This window comes from Triticum urartu, unplaced genomic scaffold (assembly GCF_003073215.2).
Source record: "Triticum urartu cultivar G1812 unplaced genomic scaffold, Tu2.1 TuUngrouped_contig_8161, whole genome shotgun sequence".
Classification (NCBI taxonomy): Eukaryota; Viridiplantae; Streptophyta; class Magnoliopsida; order Poales; family Poaceae; genus Triticum; species Triticum urartu.
The window spans coordinates 1-16,172 of record NW_024119081.1 but is presented as its reverse complement, the minus strand read 5'-3'; the positions used below and the strand labels follow the sequence as shown (position 1 = coordinate 16,172).

The following is a 16,172-nucleotide window of genomic DNA, read 5'->3' as shown; positions in this document are numbered from 1 at the left end:
GCCGCCGCCGCCTCAGGTACCCACACACCACGATCCCGTCGCGGATCAGCAGGCCGCCGCAACCGCCAAGTCAGGTACCCACACACCACGATCCCGTCGCGGGTCAGCAAGACACCGCCGCCACCGCCTCGGGCAGCCACACGCCACAGATCTCCGACAACGATGCCTACGGCGGCAAGCAGTGCAGGGCGTCTTCACTGATCAGTTTTCAACCTTGCTTTCTTAAAGGTACGCACGCTCATGATCTCTTAAAGATCACGCAACGCTAAAAAAGACAATTGTCACCATATGGAGCCATATGCAACAGAGCCATATACGATGGAGCCACCAGATGGAGCGATACGAATAAATGTTCCCCATGTTCCCCGTTCGAACACCAAAAATACATCCCAAGACAATAAATGTTTATCAGATGTATACACTGTAGTCATTTCTTCCCTATGTTCGCAGTTGGAACACCAAAAATACATGGCAAGCCAATTGTTCAGTATACATACCACATCAATTCTAATGCTGTTGAAAAATGATAGGTACGAATGGGAAATGCAAATAGCAAGGCGCCGGAAGAGAAAAGGGTGTCAGATGTGCCTGTACCCCCTCTTGCTGACCTACATTCACAAGGGAGCCAAGGTACGTTAGAATAACATAAATGAGTCAGATATCAAGGGTGCCCAACAATCATTGTATCTCGCTAATGTGTTCCAGGCCATAATGTTGACGGAAGTGTTGATGAATACAACCCAGCAATAATTCCCGTAGCTGACAATGTTGACAATTATCAAATGACTCCAGGTATTGGAGTCTGTAAATACCCCTATCTGTTGTATCATATGGTTTTAACATGATCAATCGTGCCTAACAGACTTGGAAGCACACAAGGAAATAGATGGAACTGGCATGCCATGAATAGAGCAGGACGAGCTTGCAAACCTAACCAAACACCCTCTTTCTAATATAACAATTGCTGATCAGCCTGGGCATGCGAGTTTACGTACGTGGGTTACATATTTAAACACACTATCTACCCTATTCGGTTAGCAGGAAACTGCCTCATTCTGTACTGGTTTTGTTTGTAGACAACCCATCAATCTCCTTCTGTAGCCCTGATGTTGCTTCGTTCCCTGATCCGAGTACTCTCACAGATATTTTTGCCTGCGGCCTTGCAGGAAGTTCATTTGGTATGATCTGACACGTGCATCATGGACAGTGATCAAACGTCTCTATGAATGTACATGTTGACTAATTCTCATCAAGATTTGTTGTTTATACATCGTGCAGACAATAATGTGCCTTCGTTCCTGGATAGGAGTACTCTTGCATCACTTTATGCCGCAGGTCACTTTATGCCTTTCATATGGCCAGATTTGTGCTTAAAGGGATGCATGTTCATGTATTAGCCTAACCGACATATTTTCTTTTGTTCCTGCAGCCAGAGAGTCTGCCCACAATTATGTGTGTCTTAATGCCCTTGGTTGTGGTGGTTCAGAGCTTGTGACATCGTCTACCCCAACATGTGATGTATACCCAACTCATTCCGAGACAACATGTGCTGTTGTGAATGACCAAGTGAGTTATAGCATAACAGACGACAAAAGGGAGCAGAGAAACGCACGAGGCGAGCAACTTATCGAAAGAAAAAGGATGAACAGGTCAAGCTCCAAAATGAAAAGCAGACTGTTTCCCGACCCCCTCTTGGTGATATCACTAATATTGATCAGCCTTCCGGTTCAATGCCAGGTACGGGTGTTTAAAGTTATGAGCTTACGGCGGTGACAAACCAAATTTGGGAATCAAATATTAGAATACGCACTTTTAGCTTTGACTTACAATAATTGATTCAATATGAAGTTAAAAACTGGAGTTTGATATATGAACGGTCAAGAAATGTCATATATCGGAATGCTTAAAAAAACATCTGCGGCGTTAGAAAGATGTAAATGGATTTAAAAAATTAAATTAGATTTACCGGCACTCAAGAAGGTGAATAATATGATAGATGGTTCTCGATTTGTCGGAAAAAGAAACAAATGTGGAGTATGAAACATTAACTATCACAACGTCAGTAGCAAACGTTGATATGAAATAGATGTATAGTACCCAAGATGGGTATATTATCAATTGGGCCAAGTTCTCCATTGGCACTGCATGTATTTTTTTCTCTCGTTGCAATGGCAAAATAGAAGAATTTATGTAAGCGGACTTGCCAATGTTCACCAGATCGACGCACCTCCCACCACCCCGTACCACTGGTTTTAAACTGCGTATTGACAAAAAACCAGATCGACGCACCAACGAGGACCCGATCCGCTCCTCGTTTCCCACGTCCGTCCTGGATCACGAGAACGCCGCCGCCGCTGCCGCCTCACATACGTTGCCCGTGGCGGAGCCGCCCCGAGCCGGCGGCCCCCCCCCGCCTTAGGTCCCCACACACCACGATCCCGTCGCGGATTAGCAGGCCGCCGCCACCCCAAGTCAGGTACCCACACACCACGATCCCGTCGCGGGTCAGCAAGACACCGCCCCCCCCGCCTCGGGCAGCCACACGCCACAGATCTCCGACGACGACGCCTACGGCGGCAAGCAATGCAGGGCGTCTTCACTGATCAGTTTTCAACCTTGCTTTCTTAAAGGTACGTATGCTCATGATCTCTTAAAGATCACGCAACGCTACAAAAGACAATTGTCACCAGATGGAGCCATATGCAACAGAGCCATATACGATGGAGCCACCAGATGGAGCCATACGAATAAATGTTCCCCATGTTCCCAGTTCGAACACCAAAAATACATCCCAAGACAATAAATGTTTATCAGATGTATACAGTGTAGTCATTTCTTCCCTATGTTCGCAGTTGGAACACCAAAAATACATGGCAAGCCAATTGTTCAGTATACATACCACATCAATTCTAATGCTGTTGAAAAATGATAGGTACGAATGGGAAATGCAAATAGCAAGGCGCCGGAAGAGAAAAGAGTGTCAGATGTGCTTGTACCCCCTCTTGCTGGCCTACATTTACAAGGGAGCCAAGGTACGTTAGAATAACATAAATGAGTCAGATGTCAAGGGTGCCCAACAATCATTGTATCTCGCTAATGTGTTCCAGGCCATAATGTTGACGGAAGTGTTGATGCATACAACCCAACAATAATTCCTGTAGCTGACAATGTTGACAATTATCAAATGACTCCAGGTATTGGAGTCTGTAAATACCCCTATCTGTTGTATCATATGGTTTTAACATGATCAATCGTGCCTAACAGACTTGGAAGCACACAAGGAAACAGATGGAACTGGCATGCCACGGATAGAGCAGGACGAGCTTGCAAACCTAACCAAACACCCTCTTTCTATATAACAATTGCTGATCAGCCTGGGCATGCGAGTTTACGTACGTGGGTTCCATATTTAAACACACTATCTACCCTATTCGGTTAGCAGGAAACTGCCTCATTCTGTACTGGCTTTGTTTTGTAGACAACCCATCAATCTCCTTTTGTAGCCCTGATGTTGCTTCGTCCCCTGATCCGAGTACTCTCACAGATATTTTTGCCTGCGGCCTTGCAGGAAGTTCATTTGGTATGATCTGACACGTGCATCATGGACAGTGATCAAACGTCTCTATGAATGTACATCTTGACTAATTCTCATCAAGATTTGTTGTTTATACATCATGCAGACAATAATGTGCCTTCGTTCCCGGATAGGAGTACTCTTGCATCACTTTATGCCGCAGGTCACTTTATGCCTTTCGTATGGCTAGATTTGTGCTTAAAGGGATGCATGTTCATGTATTAGCCTAACCGACATATTTTCTTTTGTTCCTACAGCCAGAGAGTCTGCCCACAATGATGTGTGTCTTAATGCCCTTGGTTGTGGTGGTTCAGAGCTTGTGACATCGTCTACCCCAACATGTGATGTATACCCAACTCATTCCGAGACAACATGTGCTGTTGTGAATGACCAAGTGAGTTACAAAAGGGAGCAGAGAAACGCATAACGGCGAGCAACTTATTGAAAGAAAAAGGATGAACAGGTCAAGCTCCAAAATGAAAAGCAGACTGTTTCCCGACCCCCTCTTGGTGATATCGCTAATATTGATCAGCCTTCCGGTTCAATGCCAGGTACGGGTGTTTAAAGTTATGAGCTTACGGCGGTGACAAACCAAATTTGGGAATCAAATATTAGAATACGCACTTTTAGCTTTGACTTACAATAATTAATTCAATATGAAGTTAAAAACTGGAGTTTGATATATGAACGGTCAAGAAATGTCATATATCGGAATGCTTAAAAAAACACCTGCGGTCTTAGAAAGACGTAAATGGATTTAAAAAATTAAATTAGATTTACCGGCACTCAAGAAGGTGAATAATATGATAGATGGTTCTCGATTTGTCGGAAAAAGAAACAAATGTGGAGTATGAAACATTAACTATCACAACGTCAGTAGCAAACGTTGATATGAAATAGATGTATAGTACCCAAGATGGGTATATTATCAATTGGGCCAAGTTCTCCATTGGCACTGCATGTATTTTTTTCTCTCATTGCAATGGCAAAATAGAAGAATTTATGTAAGCGGACTTGCCAATGTTCACCAGATCAACGCACCTCCCACCACCCCGTACCACTGGTTTTAAACTACGTATCGACAAAAAACCAGATCGACGCACCAACGAGGTCCCGATCCGCTCCTCGTTTCCCACGTCCGTCCTGGATCACGAGAATGCCGCCGCCGCTGCCGCCTCACATACGTCGCCCCTGGCGGGACAGGTCTCGGACGCCGACGCCTACGGCGGCAAGCAGTGCAGGGCGTCTTCACTGATCAGTTTTCAACCTTGCTTTCTTAAAGGTACGTATGCTCATGATCTCTTAAAGATCACGCAACGCTACAAAAGACAATTGTCACCAGATGGAGCCATATGCAACAGAGCCATATACGATGGAGCCACCAGATGGAGCCATACGAATAAATGTTCCCCATGTTCCCAGTTCGAACACCAAAAATACATCCCAAGACAATAAATGTTTATCAGATGTATACAGTGTAGTCATTTCTTCCCTATGTTCGCAGTTGGAACACCAAAAATACATGGCAAGCCAATTGTTCAGTATACATACCACATCAATTCTAATGCTGTTGAAAAATGATAGGTACGAATGGGAAATGCAAATAGCAAGGCGCCGGAAGAGAAAAGAGTGTCAGATGTGCTTGTACCCCCTCTTGCTGGCCTACATTCACAAGGGAGCCAAGGTACGTTAGAATAACATAAATGAGTCAGATGTCAAGGGTGCCCAACAATCATTGTATCTCGCTAATGTGTTCCAGGCCATAATGTTGACGGAAGTGTTGATGAATACAACCCAACAATAATTCCTGTAGCTGACAATGTTGACAATTATCAAATGACTCCAGGTATTGGAGTTTGTAAATACCTCTATCTGTTGTATCATATGGTTTTAACATGATCAATCGTGCCTAACAGACTTGGAAGCACACAAGGAAACAGATGGAACTGGCATGCCACGGATAGAGCAGGACGAGCTTGCAAACCTAACCAAACACCCTCTTTCTATATAACAATTGCTGATCAGCCTGGGCATGCGAGTTTACGTACGTGGGTTCCATATTTAAACACACTATCTACCCTATTCGGTTAGCAGGAAACTGCCTCATTCTGTACTGGTTTTGTTTTGTAGACAACCCATCAATCTCCTTCTGTAGCCCTGATGTTGCTTCGTTCCCTGATCCGAGTACTCTCATATTTTTGCCTGCGGCCTTGCAGGAAGTTCATTTGGTATGATCCGACACGTGCATCATGGAAAATTGTCTTACATCTCTATGAATGTACATGTTGACTAATTCTCATCAAGATTTGTTGTTTATACATCGTGCAGACAATAATGTGCCTTCGTTCCTGGATAGGAGTACTCTTGCATCACTTTATGCCGCAGGTCACTTTATGCCTTTCATATGGCCAGATTTGTGCTTAAAGGGATGCATGTTCATGTATTAGCCTAACCGACATATTTTCTTTTGTTCCTGCAGCCAGAGAGTCTGCCCACAATTATGTGTGTCTTAATGCCCTTGGTTGTGGTGGTTCAGAGCTTGTGACATCGTCTACCCCAACATGTGATGTATACCCAACTCATTTCGAGACAACATGTGATGTTGTGAATGACCAAGTGAGTTATAGCATAACAGACGACAAAAGGGAGCAGAGAAACGCACGACGGCGAGCAACTTATCGTAAGAAAAAGGATGAACAGGTCAAGCTCCAAAATGAAAAGCAGGCTGTTTCCCGACCCCCTCTTGGTGATATCACTAATATTGATCAGCCTTCCGGTTCAATGCCAGGTACGGGTGTTTAAAGTTATGAGCTTACGGCGGTGACAAACCAAATTTGGGAATCAAATATTAGAATACGCACTTTTAGCTTTGACTTACAATAATTGATTCAATATGAAGTTAAAAACTGGAGTTTGATATATGAATGGTCAAGAAATGTCATATATCGGAATGCTTAAAAAACATCTGCGGTGTTAGAAAGACGTAAATGGATTTAAAAAATTAAATTAAATTTACCGGCACTCAAGAAGGTGAATAATTTGATAGATGGTTCTCGATTTGTCGGAAAAAGAAACAAATGTGGAGTATGAAACATTAACTATCACAACGTCAGTAGCAAACGTTGATATGAAATAGATGTATAGTACCCAAGATGGGTATATTATCAATTGGGCCAAGTTCTCCATTGGCACTGCATGTATTTTTTTCTCTCGTTGCAATGGCAAAATAGAAGAATTTATGTAAGCGGACTTGCCAATGTTCGGAATACATATGGTTCTAAACTTCTTCAGATTAGCATAAAGAGCAATCAATCATAGTTTGCTAACCTGAAGAATATACTAACACCTTTAACTGTATTCTGAAAGAGCATTTTACTTCTACATGCGAGAACAAGTATTAGACGAATTTGATGTTACCTCAGCAGTGAGCTACACATTAGTGTATTTCTTGCCAATAACAGAGGTATAACACTGAATGGCACGGTTGTGTATTTCTTGCCAAAAGTTCCTTTAACAAACCTGCAACTAAATGCCACTCGAAATTAGATGATCATTACAAAATACCGCAGGATTTCACATCAACTCACTGTAGTACGAAATACATGCTGGCTAGACAAGAAATATTAGGACATTTACAAACGAAGTATATGGAACAAAAAATGGCTGAAGAAAACAGTAGACGTGTTGGCTTAGTTCGGGATCTTCATGATTGTTGAGCATTGATGAGATGATTATGTTTTAACTTTATTGTTGAACCAGCCAACCCATCAAACCGGAACTATACATCCCGGCCCCCTCTTGGTGATATCACTAATATTGATCAGCCTTCCGGTTCGCTGCGAGGTACGAGTGTTTAAACTTTTAACATAACAATGATAATATAGATTCATTTATTGTACCCATCGAGCTTGAACTATACATCCTTGTCACATGATGATGCTCCAGAAGATGGATCCGCATCAGCCATTGCTGAATTCAATCATGAAAAAGAGTTGGCTAGGAGGCAACGTGCAAGAGACCGCAGTAGTAATATGGCAGACGAACAAAGGGAGCGAAGAAATGCATAGAGACGGGCATCTTATCAGAAGAAAAAGGAAGAGGGTACGATCAACCTCCAAAACAATAATCAAGTGCAGCGTGAGCGACGAAAGGAACAACGAAATAGCAGGACCCCTGATGAGCAGGGAGAGTCAAGTGCGAAGAGAAAGGCAGACTATGCTAGAAGGAAAAACACCCCGTGTGCTGAATCGATTGCAATGCCACGTCCAGATCTAACTAGCGCATTGTCCAACTCTCCCTCTTTCAACACTCACGCCAATTGTCCAACCCTCACACTTCCAACCATCACGCAACAATCCGGCAGTGAACAGATAGATCGTGCTACAACTGTCAAGTCGGCCCCCACATACATTCACAACACCGAAACCGATGGTAGTTATCCCATCAACGATCATCTTTCATTTTGTAATCATTCATCGGTTATTTATACCAAATTCGATAATGTTGTAGGTGCATACCTAAGCAGAACCTTAGGTGATGGTGCTGTAGATGGCGACCTCATCGAAACCAGTGATCCGGTAACAATTGCGGATAATGGAGTTGACGAGCAGAGTCATGAGTCCAGAGCTCGGCGTAGGACAAGAGAGCGAGCTTGCAAGGGAAGTATGGCGGCGATGAAGTGTCAGGAGAAAATTGGCAAGCGAAAAATATGTACGCAACTGCCACGTGGTGAGAGGAATGCTCTGCTAGATCGTCGTAATGAAAGGTTTGCAGGTAGGGTTAATACCCCAACCGTCAGGTCCATCTCCATACCGAAAATGAGCTCAACGGGACAACCTACCGTAGTTGAAGCACACAGTGCCTCAACATCATCTAGCACGCCGGAGTACACGATCAGAAGTGAAGGTAACACCCCCATCCTTACTCTCCTTGCGTCCCTTGAGACTGAACCCTCATTTGTGTTGTTTGGCACCTGGGCAGACGACATGGACGCTTACCTCAATGGTCTCATGAATGATGATGTCAATCCTGACGACCTCTTTGACGATGAATATTACCTGTTTGCTGGTGAAGGTATGTACAATCGCTTGAGCGTAATCCACATGTTGGGGGTATCACACTAATTGGAAACATTGTTTGCAGGCTCAAATGCTGATGACTTGGAGCACGATGAATTGGAAGACTCGGGTCACAAAAACTATGGAGACCATGATCCATTTGACTATGTGTACTCAAACCTACCAGACAACACACACATCCTGAAGCACGCCGCAAACTGCGACCACTGCAAGGCCAAGAAGTTTGTCAACGAGGCCCCGGGATTCTGCTGTCGCAGTGAGAAGATCGAGTTGAAGCAACCGGAGCCCATCCCGGAGCTCATGAGGCTTTCGTCTAGCACTGATGCGGACGCTAGGCATTTTCGGGAGAACATACGGTTCTTCAACGGACACTTTTCCTTCACAACCCTCGGCGTCAGCCTCAATGAAACATACACAAACATGAAGTCTGGGGTGTACACGTTCCGGGCGCACGGCACCATCTACCACAACGTTCATTCCTTCGGGCCAACATCCCGTCCAGATCATCTACAGTTGTACTTCTACGACGACGACCCAGGCCTAACCCATCGCAAGGCTGCCACCGAGAAATTAGACCAGGATGTCGTCAGAAAGTTGGTGCACATATTCAGGGAAAACCCGTACTCTCAGCAGTTTAGGAGTTTGGGTGCGCACAGAGACAACCTCGACAATTACAAGATAGACCTCAACACTGACTAGAGACTAGACCAACGGAAGTATAATAGACCTCTGTCATCTGAGGTCGCTGCAATTTGGGTGGAGGGCACTGACCTAGCGAAGAGGTTCGATTGTAGGATTACACTTTGCGGGAACGACAACCAGAGGCACAGTATACATGTGACGGCTGGCTCTATGACCCGCTCTCTTACCCACTCTTCTACCCAAGGGGGGAGCTCGGTTGGCACCCGAAACTACCTAAACGTAATGTCCCTTGGCCGGTTGTGCAACAACCAAGAGATGGACGTGATGATGATGATGAGGAGGAGGATGCAGGTAAGCCTTATGCGTATTCTGTCATTTTGATGTATTGTGTAGTTCTCATATGAATTCTAACTTCCGCGCTACTCATCCATGTGCAGAGGGGAATAGCAGGTTATGCGTCTCCGTGAGAGACTACTACTGTTACATGCTGCAGACACGGCCTGGGATATTCAATCCCATACTCTGTGGAGCACGATTGCTACAGCAATGGGGGGTGGACATGTACATCAAGATTGAGAGTTGTAGGTTGAAATGGTACAGGAAGAACCAGACAAAGATCCGTGCCGACCTGTATAAAGGAGTTGTTGATGCAATTACATCCGGGAAGACCCGGGCAAGCGCTGTTGGAGTAAGGATAGTGCTCCCTGGAACGTACCCAGGTGGCGACCGTGACATGAAGCGGAGGCATATGGATGCCATGGCAATTGTCCATACGTACAGGAAGCCTGACATCTTCTTGACCATGACCTGCAACCCTAACTGGGAAGAGATAACGAATGAGTTGTTTCCTGGCCAGACAGCGCAAGATCGACCTGATCTTGTGGCTCGTGTGTTCCATGGCAAGCTAGAGGCTATGAAAGAGATCTTGTTCAAGAAGAATATCATAGGTGTTGTTGTCGCACATGTATACGTAGTCAAGTTCCAGAAGAGGGGCCTCCCCCACGCACACTTTTTGTTGATCATGGATTCTGCCTATAAGCTTGTCGTTCCGGAGCAGTACGACCGACTCATTTCTGCCGAGCTCCCAGACAAACAGAAGTATCCTGAACTCCACACCTTGGTGGTGAAACATATGATGCACGGACCATGCGGTGCTCTCAACCCCAAAAATGTGTGCATGCAACAGAACGAGTGCAAGTGCAGATACCCACGGCCGTTCAATGAAAACACGGCACAGGGCAAGGACTCATACCCAGTTTATCGTCGTCGAGATGATGGTCGGCAGGCTAAGGTCCGTGGTAAAATGTTGGACAACAGATGGGTTGTGCCGTATAACCCTTACCTTCTGCGGATGTTCAATTGCCACATCAACGTTGAGGTTTGCTCCAGCATAAAGGTCGTCAAATACCTTTACAAGTACATATACAAGGGCCATGATAGGGCTTCTTTTAGCATCGACCATCCCGACGCCGATGGTAACATTGATGAGGTCAAAAGATACGTAGACGCGAGGTGGGTTACTCCTCCAGAGGCGATGTGGAGGATATTTGGCTTCCCCTTGTGTGCAAATGACCCGCCTGTCCTACAGTTGCCTCTTCATCTCCCGAATATGCACAGGGTGGCCTTCAATGAGCAAGCTCACTTGACCAACGTAGTCACCTCTGAGAATGCTTCCAAATCCATGTTAACAGAGTATTTCAAAGCTAACCAAAACCACCCCTGGGCTAGGAATATATTGTACAAGGATTTTCCTGGAAGGTTCACATGGCAGAAGGGTAAGAAGTATTGGAAAGAGCGGGTGGAGCGTTATCAGATAGGTCGAATTGTGTCTGCCAATCCTGCCGAGGCAGAGCAATGGGCGATGCCATGTTCGCTCAGGAGGCTCTTCGCAACAATTTTGGTGCACTGTGAGCCAGGCGACGTGCGTGGTTTATGGGATAGGCACCTCGAGCCTATGTCTGATGACTATCGGCGATCACACACGTGCCCTATTGAGGTGGAACAGATGGTGTTGCTTGACATGAGGGGTATGTTGCAGTCCATGGGCAAAGACATAGCTGATTTCGCTCTTCCATGCATTGACGATGCGTTCGACCCAACCAAGGGCGAGGCCAGAGAAGTGATCGAGGAATCCAACATCGATTTTGACATCAACGACACTAAATTGGCATCGTCGCTAAACTTCGAGCAGAGGGTTGCATACGACGAGATACTAGCTGCTGTTGATGGTGTTGATGGGGGTGTGTTCTTTGTTGATGACCCGGGAGGTACAGGGAAGACCTTCCTGTACAGGGCGCTGCTCGCCAAGGTTCGAAGCGAGGGAAACATCGCTATCGCTACCGCGACGTCAAGCGTCGCGGCTTCTATCATGCCTGGAGGCAGGACTGCCCACTGTAGTTCAAGATCCCATTGAGTTGCGATGATGGCGCCTCCTGCACCTTCACGAAGCAGAGTGGTACCGCCAAGCTACTGAGGATGGCCTCATTGATACTATGGGACGAGGCCACCATGACTAAGCGACAGGCGGTCGAGGCACTGGACAACAGCATGCGCGACATCATGGGAAGACGGGACCGACCCTTTGAAGGAAAAACTGTTGTGTTTGGCGGGGACTTCAGGCAGGTGCTTCCGGTCGTCAGGAGGGGGTCCCGGGGTCAGATAATCGATGCAACCCTCTGAAGTTCACATCTCTGGAAGGGTATGCGCCAGCTAAAGCTCGTCACCAACATGAGGGCTCATAATGACACCTGGTTTGCGGATTACTTGCTAAGGGTAGGCAATGGCACTGAGGAAGTTGACGATCAAGGAAACATACGACTCCCTGAAGATATTTGTGTGCCATCTACAGGCGAGGGTGACGACCTAGAGAAGCTGATTGACCATGTGTTTCCGAGACTAGATGACAACATGTCCGATCCGAATTACATGACTTCACGCGCAATCCTCTCCACCACAAACGACAACGTCGACAAGATAAACATACGCATGGTAGAGCGTTTTCGGGGAGAACAAGTAATATACCATAGCTTTGACAATGCAGAAGACGACCCATATGGCTACTACGCTCCCGAGTTCCTGAATGGGTTGACTCCCAACGGTCTGCCTCCGCATGCACTCAAACTGAAGCTCAACTGCCCTGTCATACTTCTGAGGAACATTGACCCGACTAATGGTCTGTGTAACGGGACGGGGCTTGTGGTCCGAGGTTTCGAGAGGAACGCCATCGATGCAGAAATCATGATCGGACAACATGCAGGTAGGAGGGTATTCCTTCCTCGAATACCCCTATGCCCGTCTGACAATGACATGTTTCCATTCAAGTTCAAGAGGAAGCAATTTACTGTAAGGCTTAGCTTTGCTATGACGATTAACAAGGCTCAAGGACAGACGATTCCGATTGTTGGCGTGTACCTACCTAATCCGGTGTTCTCTCATGGTCAACTCTATGTCGCGTTGTCTCGAACCACCGCGAAGAGGAACATAAAGATCCTCATTGAGAAGGAGAAGGAGAAGGATAATGGCAAGAAGCAAAGTGGTACATCAAAGAAGCGAAAAAGACCTTCCTTGTCCTTACAAACCTCGATGAAGAACATCGTCTATAAGGAAGTCCTTACAGGCTGAAGTCCGCACTTACGAAACCGGTGGGTTTTGAATATGACAATAGCATTTACTCTTATTCTACAGATAATTTGTTGCTCTGGAGCGCTTTTGTACAAATGTTTATCTTTGTTTCTTATTTGACTGCAATCTTTAATTAAACGTGCACGACCACTATCAGATTAAGAATGCCCAGCTTCAGTGGCGTTGCTACGGGCCAGTGCACTTCATCTTCAATTTTATCACGTTTTGCTCAGACTCTGAGGATTTAGAATATGCATCTATACAGTTTTGGCATCCAGTACACCTATGATTTGAACGTCTCGAGATGTAGGTATAGCCAATATGACCTGTTAGATAATAACATGATACGACCGCCCCCTGTTTTAAGTCTATATGTTTCAGTTTGGTTAGTATACACTAGACAGATTTAATTATTGTGGCATTTTTGTCTATCAATAATGTGTGTGCATGTTTTCCTTAAGGAAACAACATATAGTTGTCTTCATCACCGGGAACACACTTTAGGTGCAGATCATGATATTTCAGTTGGGCAGTTTTGACATGGTACATTTTTTCAGTCAATATTTGTTTATTCTCTTGTTTATCTTAAGCAGCAGTACTTCTCTCTTCAAATGACACTACGACACCATATAGAAGTTGCATACAGTTCAGCCGTTACTAATGTGACTACCATTGAAAATGCCGTGTCAGACTCGAATCACATCCTAATAGTTGTTATAAAAAAACGTACTATTGCTTGCCCACACATTGAAGTACTACATTTTTTATTACCATGTATTTCTAAAAACTTTGCTACCATGCCGGTTTATTGCTAAACTCGTAAAGGTTTTCAAAATTAAAACTGTGGTTCCTAAACCCTGTTATGCTTTTGTTTGCAGCACAATATGGAGATGCACAGTTACCACTTACCAGTAAAAGTAGTTCCTGTTTTAATTTTGAGTGAACTGTTTGTTTTGGCCACGAGATACTTTTAAGTTTAAGGCATTAATTAGTTTTTCTTGAATAACTTGTGGGTGCATGCAGAAAACACATACTTCAGCATTTAATTGAAAAGGCTACTATTCTTAAATAGTAGTCTCTGTTGTTTCTCTTAAATAGAGAGCTCATAGAATGAATAAACAGAAGTGTAGATGTGATGAATAGAGTAGATAGAAGTACTGATCTTACAATTCTGTCACGTGAAGTGCATCATCGATTACGTGGCAGAAAACTCCTGTCCAATTGAAGTGAATGGATTTTCTCAAGGTCATCACGTCTGAATGCAAACAAAAATAAGAAGGAATGTCAGGATGTAGTTTGTTAATTGTAAACATAAATAATATGGTAGCAGCCGCTTCTTGTTTTGAAAATTGCAGTGCTCGGTTGACTGTATCAGATTAAGAATGCCCTTTCGACTAATCCAAAATTCGTGGCTGTAATTTCAAATTGCAGTGCTCGGTGACTATAGCCAAGAAGTAAAATTTCATATCGCCTAGCTAGCCTGATGCATAATGAGTCATTTGAAATGCAGATGATGAAGGCAAACAAGTATTCGTCTGTCAGTAAGTAATAATTCTGTTAAGAACAGAACTAAAGGCAAGAAGAGTGCATGTCAGAAAAAATTCAGATAACTGCAGGATAACGAAGCATGCATCTCTACTACGCCATATGTGCATAAAGTTCGGCGGAAACTAATGTGTGTCCATAAACTTACATGTGGTAGTTTACTTCGGCATCGACTGAAACTGGCCTTGATTTCAGGTAACTGAAACTTAGGATGCGCATTGAAACTTAGTATTCCCAATAGACTGCTCAGCTTCGATAGATGAAGGTTCTCCATCATTAGCCTTGTTCTCATCATCATATTTGGCTGATTCTTGCCTTTGATCTTGAACTACAGAAACCTGTAGTGTGGATATACTCAGTACATACTGACTGACAAGGTATCAGGAAAATAAAGGAGTAGAATACCAGAGTTTCAGAGGTAAATATTGACAGTAGCAGATTATATTATATGCTTATGAACAACTAACACTTGTAGGAATAACTAATACTAATTTAGTACTATGGAAAACACCACGGCTCAAAAAAAACAATTACCTAACTCGCAAACAAATAAAACAATCTACTATATATGAAGATCGATCCGACCATAAGGTCTCTGATTATGTTGGATATCCCTGTACTACCTCGATGATATATACTCCCTGTTTATAAGTATTAAAAAATACAGTAGTCAAATGTTTTATACTCCCATTCTGTCCCTCCCCTAAAAACTGAATCACAAGGATGTCATTGTTCTGCTCCAACAGAACAATTATTCCAATAGAACAATTATTCCAACAGACAAAACTAATCTAACAGAACTTGTAATCAGGATGTCACATTACATATGAATCAACTTACCATCATTTGTTCAGATGATGAAAAATATTTGTGAGTATAGGCCATGTTACAAGCAGAAGAAAGTAAACATGAAGAGCCTCACCAGCACGATTGCGCGCAAGTGCCGGCGGTAGAGACGATTGCAGGGGGAAGCTGGAGCTAGCAATGCCACACCGACGCCTCGTGGGCGACTTGTGGGACATGGAGCAGCAGAAGGCCGGCGTTGAATTTCTGTGCGGCAGCGGCGGCGGCTCACAGGATCCAAAACCGTCTTCCACGCCCATGGCTGTTGTCTCCGCGTTCGCCACGGCAGGCGTCTCCTCATGGCCAGCGCTGCTGCATCATTGGCCGGCTCTGCTTGCTGCTCGTGGACGTTGTGTGCTCCCCTGATGCCGCCGGAATGGAACCACCACTGCGGCGACGCCAGGATTGCAGGAGCCACCTCCCGGACCGAACCATCGTCACGTACCAATGGTTGGAGAAGCACGTCGCGGACGAGAGCGTATCAGATGAGGGCCTCCTTGGTTCAGGGAAGACGGCGGCAGCAGGGATGAGGTCGAGGCACTCGTGGACGTTGTGTGCTCCCCTGATGCCGCCGGAATGGAACCACCACTGCGGCGACGCCAGGATTGCAGGAGCCACCTCCCGGACCGAACCATCGTCACGTACCAATGGTTGGAGAAGCACGTCGCGGACGAGAGCGTATCAGATGAGGGCCTCCTTGGTTCAGGGAAGACGGCGGCAGCAGGGATGAGGTCGAGGCAGAGCTCGAACTGGAAGGCAGTGGGCGTCGTAAATCCGAGCTCGGGGTGGGGAAGGTGGTGGCGGAGGGAGGGATGGGGCAGGGCCGGGGGGGGGGAAGCGCCAAAGCGGGGGGGGGGATTGGGTGGCGA

The 16,172-nt window shown here is 45.2% G+C and overlaps 1 long non-coding RNA gene across 2 annotated transcripts; it reads right to left on the bottom strand.

Moving 5' to 3' along the window:
* Nucleotides 1–376: 376 nt before the first annotated feature.
* LOC125531807 lies at nucleotides 377–14,841 on the bottom strand. Of its 2 annotated transcripts, XR_007293527.1 has the most exons (4): nucleotides 14,609–14,841; nucleotides 14,083–14,170; nucleotides 6,992–7,093; nucleotides 377–608 (listed from the first exon to the last, which is right to left on the bottom strand). It is a non-coding gene; the product is annotated as an uncharacterized LOC125531807 (long non-coding RNA). The 2 variants fall into 2 exon arrangements; XR_007293526.1 differs by lacking the exon at nucleotides 14,609–14,841 and having other exon boundaries at nucleotides 14,083–14,460.
* Between the last annotated feature and the right edge of the window lie 1,331 nt (nucleotides 14,842–16,172).